This window comes from Aedes albopictus, chromosome 2 (genome assembly GCF_035046485.1).
Source record: "Aedes albopictus strain Foshan chromosome 2, AalbF5, whole genome shotgun sequence".
Lineage (NCBI taxonomy): Eukaryota > Metazoa > Arthropoda > Insecta > Diptera > Culicidae > Aedes > Aedes albopictus.
The window spans coordinates 487,140,719-487,155,207 of NC_085137.1; the positions used below are offsets into that span (position 1 = coordinate 487,140,719).

The window sequence follows — 14,489 nt, forward strand, 5'->3', positions numbered from 1 at the left end:
TGCAGGAGGGTTTCACGGGTTTCAGTCGGGCGGTTGGGTTTGTTAGTTTTGTTTTTGGAAACGAGGCGAATGAAAGCACAAACAAGAACGATAGGTATGAAACGGTCAGGACGTTTTATTTGAACAAGGGGACACCGGTAGCATTAATTGGGTGTGAGGTTTGTTTTTTTTAATGTACTTGGAATACGGGAAGCATTTCATTCTAGGAGGATTATCTACGTAGGACACTTCTGTGTTTATTTCAGTTTTATGAGAATTTTTGGTGTTTGTGTGAATTTCTTAAAAAAAAAACAATGCATTACAACACGACTTTTAGCGAACTAGGCTATGAGAATTTTGATGCACTCCATCAAAAGCTACAGCATGTTGAACCTTTTTGTGAGAGAAAAATAAGGTTGCCTACCCCAAACTTTTTGGCCACCCCCTGTAGTAATTTCTCAATTTTGTTCAATCTCGACCAACAATCCTCAAAAAGTCTTCTAAGTTCAGACTCAAATATTATGCATAAATTTCTGATCTTAACTATTCATATCTGAATATTCCACCAGGTCGCTTCACACACGTATCTTAACGAATATTCAAAAATATTTTTCAGAAATAAAAAAAACCTAACAGACAACCGTAATCTCAAGAAATCTTTATATTTTCTTATAATGCTAAATATTCATTCTTATTTATAAGAACTCAGTGAAAATGTAAGAAACTTTAGCCTCAATTAAACAACTATCCAAAATTTCACAAAAAAAAAAACATTAGTTTTTTATTGCATAATCTGAAAGTATACTAGCCGTAATCATCGTAACTGAAATTTTTAAAAAACACCATTCCGAGATGATCGCGTTTAAAGTTACTATCCAATAGGGTGGCCCACACTTATATGAAAAACAAAAATTTCGAAAAATGCCAAGTCTTACCTCCTAAATCAGTTGTTTTGGACTCCCAGAAGCTACGTTCAAAATTTGAGCAAAATCGGTTGAGCCTAAGGGGACGCTCAAAACGTTTGAAGTTTGTATGGGAAAACTTGGCCAAATGTATGCAGAAATTTTAAGTTTTCGAATTTTGCCGCTAGGTGGCGCTGTAAGCGTTCAATAATCAATCCCTTTGGTATTATTGTAGGTGACTATATACCAAAGAACTTTGTCGAAGACCGCGAAGTGATCCGACGGCTGTGAAAAAAGTTATACCCTAGGCAAAGTGAGGCAAAGTATTTGAGATTTCATTATCGATATTATTCCTTTACATGTATTAGAAAAATAACAATAAAATTTATCCTCACTTTAACTAGGGTATAACTTTTTTCCCAGACGTTGGATCATTTTGCGGTCTTCGACAAAGTTGTTTGGCATATAGTCACCTACAATAATACCAAAGGGTTTGATTATTGAACGCTTACAGCGCCACCTAGCGGCAAAATTCAAAAACTTAAAATTTCTGCATACATTTGGCCAAGTTTTCCCATACAAACTTCAAACGTTTTGAGCGCCCCCTTAGGCTCAACCGATCAAATTTTGAACGTAGCTTCTGGGAGTCCAAAACAACTGATTTAGGGGGTAAGACTTGGCATTTTTCGAAGTTTTTGTTTTTCATATAAGTGTGGGCCACCTTACTATCCAAACTAACATTTTTGCTGTATAAGGGTTCAAGAGAGCTTTCTTCCAAGAACGTTTGCTCCATAAGCTGTTATACAGTAGGCATGGGCTGTTATTTGTGCTTCGGTCTTTATGTAACTTAGAATGTGTATTGTCTAGCTTGCTAGTACACTTTCAGATAATGCAATAAATAAGTTCGATTTTTTAATCCCCGCAGGGTATGTAAACCCTTAAACATATTTTGAAATTTTATGAAATTGTTGTTCAATGTTCATCAGATATCTCAAGTGTGACCCAGTCATTAAAAGCTATTTTTGAAATCTTCAAAACTCCCAGCTGCTGGCGCGGCCTCGTGGTTGCGCAGATCACACGATCGCTTTATATGCGTATAGTCACGGGTTCAATTCTCAGTCGCGCTACCAACATCTTTTCGTCAACCTGATACAAATCTTTGATTGACATTGACCCTTCTAAAAAACAACATCAGTAACAGAGATAAGAAGCATGTTTCTTGTTCTTCAGTCGACCAAGTAGAAGACAAGCGCATTGTCGCAATGATCAACCAATAGCGTTAGTAAATGTTAAGCTGTTTGTAGAATTAGAATAAATAAATAAACTCCCAGTAGATTCAGGTTTTAATGAATCATATGAGACACGAAATACAGGTCGGACTCGATTATCCGGAGTCAAGTTCTGTAGCTTCCTCCAACACATTTATCTGGGGAGCGGATTGTTGTGTTGTGTGTGTGTATGTGAAGCTGAAATTTTGACATTTTGTCAAGCCAACTTTGATTGAAAATCAGTTGAAATTTCAGCTTTGTACAGCATTCCGTTCCCCAGATATATGTGTGGGAGATTGACTCCCAATAATCGAGTTCGAACTGTATATAAAATACTTTTATATACAATGCGAACTTTTCAGTAGGATCAAATATTCACAGAAGTCTGCGCTCTTCACAAGTGAATGAAAAAAAAAAACAAAAATCCTCCTTCAATCAATCCAAATATCTACAATAAACTTGTGAACATATTCGCTGATGAATTTTCCAACTGGGAATTGTAGATTCTATGTATCAATAACACTAGTTTACAAAATGAAACAAAAGTCGTGAAGTTCTATCAACGACCAACATTTTTGATGCATAATTAACCCTCTCGTTTTGTTGACAATCATTTTTTTTTATATTTTTGGCTGATGTTTAGGATTGTTTTGTATATCTCAAAATGGTTTTTGGTTTCTTTTGAAGCGTTTTTTACACATTCTACCGTGACGTTACAGCGTTTTGACGCTTTTTTGGTCAGATTTTTCACTATAACTCGTAAATTTGACGGTAAACCCTCAAATATTTTTTCATATTTGGATTCCTTGTAAAATTCCCAATAAGTATGATCTGTTGAACAGTTAGTTTTCTTAGTTCTTGTAGTCGCCTTCAAGAAGTCATAGTTTATTTTGTAATGAATCGCTATCGCTAATTATATTTTTTTTTCTCAAATCATTCTATAATGATAAAATAGTTTAAGGAAGTTGAAAACACTCTTAAATTACTTTCCTTAAAATTACACAAATTACCAATTTTCAATCTTTTTTTTTATGAATAGAAAGCTAATTATGAAATGTTTCGATTGTTTGAACACAGTTGTTGCGTCAGATTGGTGGACGTCGAGATATTGGTGAGTATATGGGACTGGGACAATCTCCTTGAATTTTAGCAAAATTTTCTAAAAACTATAAAGATTTGTATTTTTTTTAATAAGGAAAAACAACAACTTATTTTTTTTTTCTCAGCGTACTATTGGAATATAAGATGTAAGTGAGTTACAGTAAAAAATCAGCTCAACAGGTTCATTGATTACGGAGAATGAAATGTATTAAGAGAGCAATTATGCTTAAAAGTTTAATGAAAATCGATTTCGATTTGTCAGTCTTGTATGAAAAGTCGAAAACAAAAAATTCGCTCTACTGTAATTGTTTTTCGTTTACGTTGTAGAACTCAGGGCATGATTCTAGACTAAAAATGATTATCAGCTTACGGAGTTCAAAAAGGCTGTAGACTGGAACATGAGCATGAGCATGAGCAATATGACCGCACAATTTGTAGTTGCTACTCCGTGATTGTCCGGAGCAATCGAAATTGCACAGAGAACCAATGAATGGGTGTACACTAGTGTAACTAGAACAACATAGAAACATCAAACATTTTCGATATTTTAGATACTAATTCAGATATTCCATAGAAAATCGATATAATGCAATTCCGAATCTCGTGATACTTGGTTAATCGAAAAAAAAAAGATCCGTATTTTTTCAATTTTCAGTTAAAAAAGGTGATCAATTTCTAAATACGGTGGTAAAAAAACAAATTTTTGTTTGCTTATTTTTTTAACTGTACCATTTGGGCCGATTTTCAATGTATTATTTTTCAATTATGAAGTAAATTGCACAGTTTCATGAGGACCCACAGTAAAATACAGTTTTGTATTAGCTAATAGGTTAAAATATTTCTATTTTCTATTTGAAGGGTCATCTATATATATATATATATATATATATATATATATATATATATATATATATATAAATGCAGTGGCATACGTGGGACCGCGCATAACTATAACTTACCAACGGAACGTCCGATATTGGTCGTCTTAGTTTTGTTCTGTTAGTTTTCACCCAAGGAAGGTTTATGAGGCAAAAAACATGAAAAAATTGAGTGTTTTTGGAAATCGATTTTTCATACATTTTGAGCGGGGACTCGACGGGGACCTGAACTTGAAACGTCAGAAAACGCAGTAGGTAAGACAAAGTTTGCCGGGGACAGCTAGTATCCCATTAAAAAACCTGATTTAATCCACCTATGGTAAACAGAACCCTTCTTACACTTATTAAAATTATTGTTGTATTATTTGTATTTAACATATTTGTTTTGTGTAATTTACCAAAAGTTCTAGAAAATATTGTGGATTTGGCATCTAGTGGATTGGTTTCCAAAATAGCATCATGGACCATGGACTAAACTACCAGAAATGCCAGACACTTCCTAGAGTCTTGTATTGAATGTTTAAAAAATAGCTTACATATTCTGGAATTTTGTATCTTTTATTAACTGCCAAGAGATCTTGAATCGATTAACAAATGGGTAAGAAAATCAGCGAGATACAATATATCTTAATCAGTCAATTAAATTAGCTCCGAAGTACTTGGTATTCATGGTTATGGTGTAAAAACGACAAAAATGATATATCTACTAAGTTAATCAGTTTTGGCATTAGCTAGTTATTTTGGCTGTCTGGTTCTTCAAAGCTTTCATTTAACATATTGTTAGTTTCCATAAAATTCCTGTGTATTTGTAATTTGTTATTTATAATTTTGTTGAAAACAATAACCTGCTAGTATACACTTTGAATGAGGTCAGCATCATTTATTTAAAAATAGACTGGTCAAAAACAAATGCAAGATAACAAGTGAATACAATAAAAAAAAAAAATTATTGAAATACTCTTCGTAAGATATCTCAGTGATCAAATGCCGAATCGAAATAAAATTGCAGGGCCTTATACAAGCATATTGTAGCTTTCATTTGGGGCTTAGAGAACCCAAAACGGTTGACAGACGGCTGAGATATTTATTATGGTACCCTTGGCCAAAAATCTCTCAAAAAGTTAACCTGTATTACTCCCAAGTACTCTTTGAAAGATATCTCGGTAACCAAACGTCCAATCCTAATGAAATTGTATAGGGCTCTACTAGAATGTTGTAGCTTTTATTTGGTGCCAGGATAACCGAAATCGGTTGACAGACGGCTAAGATATTTATTATGATACTTTTGGTCAAAAATCTCAAAAGGTTTAGTTGTATAAATCCGAAGTACTCTTCGAAAGATATCTCTGTAACCAAATGTGCAATCGAAATAAAATTTCTGGGCGATCTACTAGGGTGATGTAGCTTTCATTTGGTGCCAAGAGAACGCAAATCGATTGACAAACGGTCGAAATATTTATTATGATACACTTGGTCAAAAATCTTAAAAAGTTTAGAAGTATGACTCATAAGTACTCTTCGAGAGATATCTCGGTAACCAAACGTCCAATCGAAAAAAAAATTCAATAGCGTTCTACTAGGATGTAGTAGCTTTCATTTGCTTCCAAGAGAACTCAAATCGGTTGACAGACGGCTGAGAAACGTGCGTGACTTTTTTTTTGTAACGCACATACACACACACACATACACACATACACACACACACATACAGACATTTGCTCAGTTCGTCGAGCTGAGTTCATTGGTATATGAGACTCGGCCCTCCGGGCCTCGGATCGAAAGTCGGTTTTTCGAGCGATATTTATACCCTTCTTATGGGTGTAAGAAGGGTAAAAAGATAATCACAACAGAATCACTGGGTCCGGATCCCAGTTAGTTAGTTAGGGAGAATCTGTTTGACATTTTCAAGCCTTTTGTAGCGTAGTTTAACATACTTGATACATGGTACATGTAATTCAGAAAATATCAGCTATCAACTAAAACTATCAATCCAGTGTCAGTAAAAATTCGAGAAGAAACCTGGGAAGGAATCTCTGGACGACTCTCGGAATAAATACCTGTAGAAATTCATGAAATAATTAAATAGAAATCGCAGAGAGAATCCTGGAGGTTTCCCAGGAGAAACCTAGGAAAAGTTCCCGAGAGGAATTCTTGATGCAATCCTGAAAGGATTTTACAGAAATCATTGAAAGAATTTCAGAAGGATTTCCTGAATTGATGTCAGGAAAAAATCCTGAAAGAATTTTGGGCGAATCCCCGAAGAATTTCCATGAAGAATCAATGAAGAAATCGCAGGAGAAATTTCTGAAAATATCCTTATGTCAATATTGAGAGTTATACCTAAAAGAATGCCTGAAGGAATCCCAGGAGACATATTTAAAGATATCCTGGGAAGAATCCTTAAAAGAATCTCAGGAGTAATCCTTAAAGGAATCCCGAGGAAAAAAAATATCAAGGAAAAGCTGAGATGAAGAAAGAATCCCGAGAGAATTCAATGCTGGAAGCCTGGGAGGATTTTCTGAAGGAATTTCGGATTGAATGCATAAAGGAAGCTCGTTATTATGATCGCGTCCAGAGGCACGCACTCCTTAATTAGAAAAATTGGTGAGATTCTCGTAGAAGATTGATTTGATTTGATTGAGAAGAACCTAGAAATGTTTTTTTAATAACCTGAAGGAATCCCTGAAAGAATCCCGTATCACAGCAAGAACCCTGCAGGTACTCTGAAGGAATCACTGGAGGAAATTCAAGAAAATTTAATGTGGGAATCCCCGGAGAAATCTCTAGAAAATCCCGAAAGGAATTCTTGATGAAATCTTGAGAGGATTTTCAGGAGATATCTTTGAAGGAATCCAGAAAAAGCCTCTAAAAACTCCCAAAAGGAACACCGGATAGAATCCCTGATGAAATTATTAACCCTCTAATACCCAATCCCGCCTTTAGACGGGGTATAGTTTGAGCATTTTTGTAATTGTTGTGTCGTGGAGAATCTTTTTTTTATATTTTAGGCTGATATTTAGGACTGTTCTGTATATCTCAAAATGGTGTTTGGTGTATTTTAAAGTGTATTTACATTTTTTAAAAATCATTGAAAAATTGATGTTGTAGTCACCTTTTAGAAGTCATTGTTTATTTTGTATTGAATCGTTACAATTAACATATTTTAAATTTTTCCTAAATCATTCTATCCTTGTTTAATAGTTTAAGGGAATCGAATACACTCTTAAATTGTTTTCCTTAAAATTACACGGAAAATAAAATTTTCTGTGAAAAAAATTTATTATAATAATATTTCAACAATAATCATAAAATCTCAAAATGTTTTCATCTCAAAAAATCCGTTCCCCAAATTGGCTTCCAGGAAAAATATAAAAGTGTGTGGATGTTCAAAAATAAAAATAAGAAAAATCAAAAACAGAAATTCGCAAAATCGAGAATTAAAAAGAATCATCTTCCAAAACATGTTTAAAACGATTTTAGATGACGAAAAATGATATTTAGATCAAAATCAAAAATTTGGGTATTAGAGGGTTAAAATCATCTGGGGTACTGGGGAAATCGAAAGAGTATTGAAATAAATTGCTAAACGAAGCTCCAAAGGATCCAGGAGAATTCTCTTAGGTCCTCCTAGGACCTTTGGGTTTTTGGAAGAAGTACCTGATAAAATGACGGGAGATATCTCGGAAGAAATTATTGAAGAAATCTTAGAAGGAATGCTGATGAACGAATCAAGTACGACACACTGAAGATGATCTTACAGTTGAGGTCGAAATACGTATCTGTCATAGGATGAAAATACTTAAAGGAATTGAAAAGAAGAGTACTTAACCAGGTGTCAATGACTCTCAGAAGAAATACCAGAAGAAACCTATAAATGAATCCGGGGAAATATTTTTGAAAGAGTCCCTTAAAGTATCTCGGGAAGAATCTCTGCAGGAAACTTGGAAAAAATCGATGAAGGAACCCTGGGAAGAATTACCAACGGAATCCTGGTATGAATCGTTGAAGGGATCCTGGAAGCAAATATTGCCAAAAGATTTTCAGAAATTATTCTTGGCATAATAATCCTGAGATAACCCTTAAAGCAATTTTATGAAAAAATCGTCAAAACTCCGACAACCCCGGAAAGAATCCCATAGGGAATCGCTAAAGGAATCCCGGAAAAGGAATCCATAGAAGATTCTCGAAAAAATAAAGAATCTTCACTTTTTATAGCAGAATAGAGACGTTGTAGAATATTCCCTTCAAGATAAATGTTCAATCGAATCATATCGGGGATAACAATGAACAGCGCCCAAGCATGCTTATTAGCAATCTTGGAATGTCCTGGATTTATATTTCGTTGAGAATAAACCTTCAGTTGTATTGTTCCAAGTACATCCGTGTCAGAGTTTCCCTAAAAATAGTTTTATGTACTCATACTGTACATACTCATCTCAGAGCATAATGCTATAGAAATGTGAATTGACATACATAAGTGACCCGATTTTGTCAGCCCCTTTTACATTTTCTGCTCTCCTAAAAACCCAAACAGTTTTTAAAACTTTTTATCCCTTTGTGTTCTGCATTTCAGCTGTAGTTTGACGATAAACATTAATAAATTAATTGAAATTTGAGTGTAAGATAACTAGAGCAAAAAGTTTGTCGCGGAATGGGGCTGACAAAATCGGGTCCTTACTGTATTCCCGAAAGGATCCTTAAAGGAATTCTTGAAGGTGTTCGCGTAAAAGTCTTGAAACTATTATAATTGAAACCCTCGAGGTATCCCTGTAAGGATTTCAGAAGAGAATCCTTGGAAAAATTCTTACAGATTTTTCTGGAGGTATTTCAAGAAAATTCTAAATAATATAATTCTTGGAAAAAAATCCATAACTGAAGGATTTTCTGGACAAATCAATGGAATATATTCAAAAAGAAATTTCTGGAGGAGTTCAAAAAGGAAGTCCTAGAAAAGATCCTTTTGCATTCGACAGAAAAAAATCCGGAAGGAATTCCTGGGGATTTTCGTAAGAGTCTTCCCTGGAGAAATACCGATATTATCCCTGAAGGAATTATTGTAAGAACTCCTCCTGGAATTGTTGAGTAAACTCATGAAAAACTGCTGTAGGTATTCCTGAAGGGATCTCTTGAAAATTTTTGGGCAATTTCTTGGAGAATTCCCAAAAGAAATTTGTGGAGAAACTCCTATACAAACTTCGGAAAGAAATCCCTGGTGGAATTCCTGAAAGAGTTCTAGGATAAGTTTTAAAACTATCGTGCGTAGGAACCCTAAATGCATTCCTGGGGGAATTTCAGAAGAAATCAATTGATTTTTTTTCGGAAGAATCCCCGAAGGACTTTTTGATGAAACACCATCAAACATCCCTGGAAAAACTTTTAAAGGAATCGCTGGAGAAATTCATGGATAACTTGGAAAAAAATCTCATGATATATTCCTGAAAGAATCGTAGGACTCATTTCTGAAGACATTTCTATGCAGGAGCTGCAGGGGAATTCATGGATGGATTCTTGAAGTCTACGCTTCATACAAACTTTAAAATTTTTATTTGGACAAAAGTCTACGAGGGGGGAGAGGGAGATGGCCAATTTTTGGTCTACGTGGTTTATCAAACAATATACACAATGTGATAGAATTGAGTTATAGTATTTTAAAAACACCGAGGATGTTGAACATCATTATATCACAATGAGTTATACATATCATGGTTTGTAATGATTATGTTATATTTTTGTTACAATTTTCCAATGGGGAAGGTGTTTGAAAATTGTTGGGAAGTAAAACGCCTGGTGTGGCTAATGGATCGCTGAAATCTCCGCTTAGGCTTTGGACTCTTTACAGCAGCAATGGAAGGAGAAAGAGGCGCGTGATTGGATTGTTAGGTTGATCATATAATTGAATCGCAATCTTTTCTTTTTGATCAACCCGTGTGGTTCTCGGGCTTGATCTCCTTAGTTTTAGAATTGTATCTGAGGAACATGTCTTGAATGTAACGAAATAGCATGAATGTATTTTGCTCTCTATTGCATTCTGCCCCCAGTTCCCCTACAGTGAAGCTTTGTCTCTACTGCGAGGAAAACCGGGAAATTGATACCTGATCCGCTTAAGGATGGTTTTTGATCTGGTTCAGCGTGACGAGTGGCAGCAGCCGGATTAACCCTCTAATACCCAAAACATTTTTGATTTTGATCTAAATATCATTTTCCGTCATCTAAAATCGATTTAAACATGTTTTGGAAGATGATTCTTTTTAATTCTCGATTTCGTGAATTTCAGTTTTTGATTTTTCTAATTTTCATTTTTGAACATCCCTACAGTTTTATATTTTTCCTGGAAGCCTATTTGGGGTACGGATTATTTGAGATGAAAACATTTTGAGATTTTATGATTATTGTTGAAATATTTTTATTTTAAATTTTTTTCATAGACAATTTTTTTCCGTGTAATTTGAAGGAAAATAATTTTAGAGTGCATTCGATTCCCTTAAGCTATAAAACTAGGATAGAATGATTCGGGAAAAATTTAAAATATGTTAATTGTAGCGATTCAATACAAAATAAACAATGACTTCTGGAAGGTGACTAAAACATCAATTTTTCAATGATTTTTAAAAAATGTAAATACGCTTTAAAATAAACCAAAAACCATTTTGAGATATACAAAACAGTCCTAAATATCAGCCAAAAATATAAAAATTTTGATTTTCTACGAAACAAAAATTACAAAAATGCTCAAACTATACCCCGTCTAAAGGCGGGATTGGGTATTAGAGGGTTAAAGTGGTGATGCACGTTTCGAAGCATCCTGGAGAAATTCTTGAAGCAATACCTGTAGGAATCTCCGGAGAAATTCTTGGAGGAATCACTGGAGAAATTCTTGAAGGAATCTCTGAAGGAATTCCTTCAAGAATTCCTGGAGGAATGCCTGAAGAAATTTTTAAAGCAATTCTCAGAGGAATCTCTGAAGGTATTCTTGGAGTAATCTCTACAGGAATTTCTGAGGGAATCTTTGGAGGAATTCCGGTAGAAATTCCTGGTTTAATTCCTGGAGAAATCCCTGAATGAATTACTGGAGAAATTCTTGGAGCACTCCCTGAGGAAATTTCTGAAGAAATCCCTTTAAGAATTCCTGTTTGAACCCCTGAAAAAAAAATCCTGTAGGAATATCTGGAAGAATTCTTAGGGGAAGAAAGAAGGAATTCCTGGGGATATTTCTGGAGGAGTTCCTGGGAGAACTCCTTGAAGAATTTCTGGAGCGAGTTTTGGAGGAATTCTTGGTAAAATGCCTGGAGGAAATTTTGGAGGGATACCTGGTAAAATTCCTGGAGAAATTCTTGTAGAAATGCCTGAAAGAATTCTTGGATGAATACCTGGAGGTGTTCATGCATGAATCTCTGGATGAATCTCTAGAGAAACCCCTGGCGTAATTCCTTGAGGAAACTCTGAGGAATGCATGTGAGGAATCCCTGTGGCAATGCCAGAAGTAATTCGTGGAGGAACTCCTGGAAGAACGCCTGGAGGAATTCCTTGAAGATTCACTGGAGTAATTTCAAGAGGAATCCTTGAAGGCATTCCTGGACGAATCCCTGAAGAAATTCTTAGTGGAATAACTGGAGGCTTCCATGTGGTATCCCAAGAGGAACTGCTGGAGGAATTGTTGAAGGAATGCCTGAAAGAATTTCTAAATGTAATCCTGGAGGAAATCTAGGAGGAATCCTTGGAGGAACTCCTTGAAGACTCCCTGGACGAATTCCTGGAGGAATTGCTTGAAGAATCACTGGAGCAATTCCAGGAGGAATCTCTGGAGAAATTCTTGAAGGAAGCCCTGGAGGAATCCCTGAAAGAATCTCTAGAGGAGTTCCTGGAGGATTCGCAAGAGTAACTCCTGGGGGAGTCCCTTGAGATAAGCCTGGAGGAATGTTTGTAAGAATTTCTGGAGGATTTCCTAGAATGAACTCGCAAGGAACTGGAAGAATCGCAAGAAGAATTTCCGGAGAAACCCTCTGGAGAACTCCCGGTGGAATCCCTTCAAGAATTCCATGAGAGATCCTTGTAGGAATTCCTGGAGGAATCCCTCTGGCTATATGTCTAAGGAACTCAAAAAATTTCTATTACGAAAAGTCCCTGGGCCGACTGGGAATCGAACCCTTCACTCTCAGAATAGTCATGCTGAATAACTGTGCGCTCATCGCATCGCCCAATTTTTAGGGCGTTCGGGACATCTAATGTAATATAAACAGAGGATACCGAGCCCACTGGGCGGATATGGCTTAAGTTAGATTCCAGTTCAGAGCATTCGTGACCCAACTCTCTGATTCTGGCCAAAAAGTTAATCTACGTTCTCTTAGAGGCACCAAAAGCCAAAGCGACCATCCCATTTCCAACTTCAAGTACATACTTGAAAAGCCCTGGATGACGATTCCATCACGCTGCTGGCTGTGGGTGCTGTCTGACTCCCACCAGAACTGTCGTCTGACTTGCGGTGGAGCGTGATGGGCTGCTACTGTTGGGCAGGTCCATCCATTGCGCTAATTAATCTTCAACATCGATCAAACCGAGTTCGCTTCGACTGACTGTGTCAGAGCCCCCCGCCAGAGTAGTGACTGAAGCCCATGTGGTCAATTCCTCTCTGGTGGATACTGTAGTTGTTGAATTGAATCCTTCAGCTATGTACATACCTACAGTGAACTGGATGATACTTGAAGCCGAAGAGGAAGCCGGATTGGTTTCCCGAATGAAACGGCGTCGACCGTCCGTCGGTCGCCGGGTGCAGTGACAAATGGACGAGATTATTGGATTTTCTAGGATGCTCTGCTCGGGTGGATGGTTCCAGCGAAGGCATAGTAGGGAAAGGGAATGTGGCGTGGCAGGCAATCATACAACTGCATATAGAAACTCAGGCCGGCTGTAGTCATTAGCCATTGAATTCACAGTGACTTGCCTAACAGCCATTACCATTCTGATAGTTGTTTTGATTATGGATCCATCAGCATCAATGTAATGGGAATTTGTATTTAATGAACATAAAGTGTTGCATAGCATTGGGGAAACATGATGTCCATTTTATCTCATTTCATCTTGATTGGACTAGTTTACTCATTTCAGACTGATGAGGCTAACAAATTGAACCATCAGCAGCTCTGACTGATGTACATGTCCAAGTACAGGAATACTTTGTGACATGTGTAGCTGCGGAAAATTTAAAAAATGAATGAAAAAGTAGAAAATTAAAGTGGAGAAATAGAAAAAAAAATAGAAAAGGAAAAGGGAAGCAAGTAAATGTGCATAAATACAAAAGGAATACGAATCAACGGAAACAAGAACTTATATTAGAACTTGTTTTCATCAATTCCTTGATCCTTTCCATCAGCGGATGTACCACAATTAGTCGATCTCTCCAACGAACGGCCAATGAGATTTATGGTCACCACAAATCAATTGGTAATTCAAACGGCCTGAACATTACTCATCCTGCATTCGAATTCGGTTGCAGAGCAATTTCCCGGTTCAGTTGGGGGTCTACCGCAATTCTTCCCTACTGCCCCATCTGCTTGGGAAACAATATCGCCACCCCGACCGACGACGGCAGAAATGGATATTGCGTTTCTGTTTTGTCATTTCCTTCCGGTCCGATTGATGAATAGCCAAAGGGTCCAAATAATACCGAAATTGGTTCCATTTATTCGGTACTTTGGTATGCGTACAGTGCTGCTGGCTGGTTGCGATGGAGCCTCAATTCCGCTAGATAACATTAAATTCGAAGAAAAATTGGGCTTCTACGAGATCGACCAAGCTTTCGATGAATCATCATCATGAGCATCACAGCATCACCGTCTGTCTCGCCGGCCAATCGGTACATGGAATCCGAAAATTTGCAATTCAAATCTGCGTAAGTAGAGCGCTCTTGTCGCTTGTAGGGGAAACAGGGGCGAAACGCTAAAACTATTAGTCCGCGTGAAATCGAATGTTTTCCAATAAAAATCAATCTAAAAACCGTGTTATCAATTAGGTGTTATAATTTTTTTGGGAAGCAAACCCCTTTTGGGGTGAGGCAAAAGGTTCACTGACATTTCCGCTTAGCCGTATAGTGCAATACCATTGAACTCCTTACAGCAGCAATTGATAGAGAAGGAGACGCGTAGTAGTTAACCTTCTAATACCCAACCCCGCCTTTAGACGGGGTATAGTTTGAGCATTTTTTGTTCTTTCCTAGATAATCAAAGCTTCCGTATTTTCAGCTGATATTTGGGACTCTTCTGTGTATCTCATAATGGTTTTTGGTGTCTTTGAACGTGTATCTACATTTTTAAAATATCACTTTTTAGACGTCGTTTTTTCTTTTGTATTGGACCGCAACAGTTACC

The 14,489-nt window shown here is 36.6% G+C and overlaps 1 protein-coding gene across 2 annotated transcripts in view; it reads right to left on the bottom strand.

The window, feature by feature from the left end:
- LOC109623124 (uncharacterized) overlaps window positions 1-14,489 on the bottom strand; it is a 582,257-nt gene that overhangs the window by 58,284 nt on the left and 509,484 nt on the right. The window lies entirely within an intron of this gene.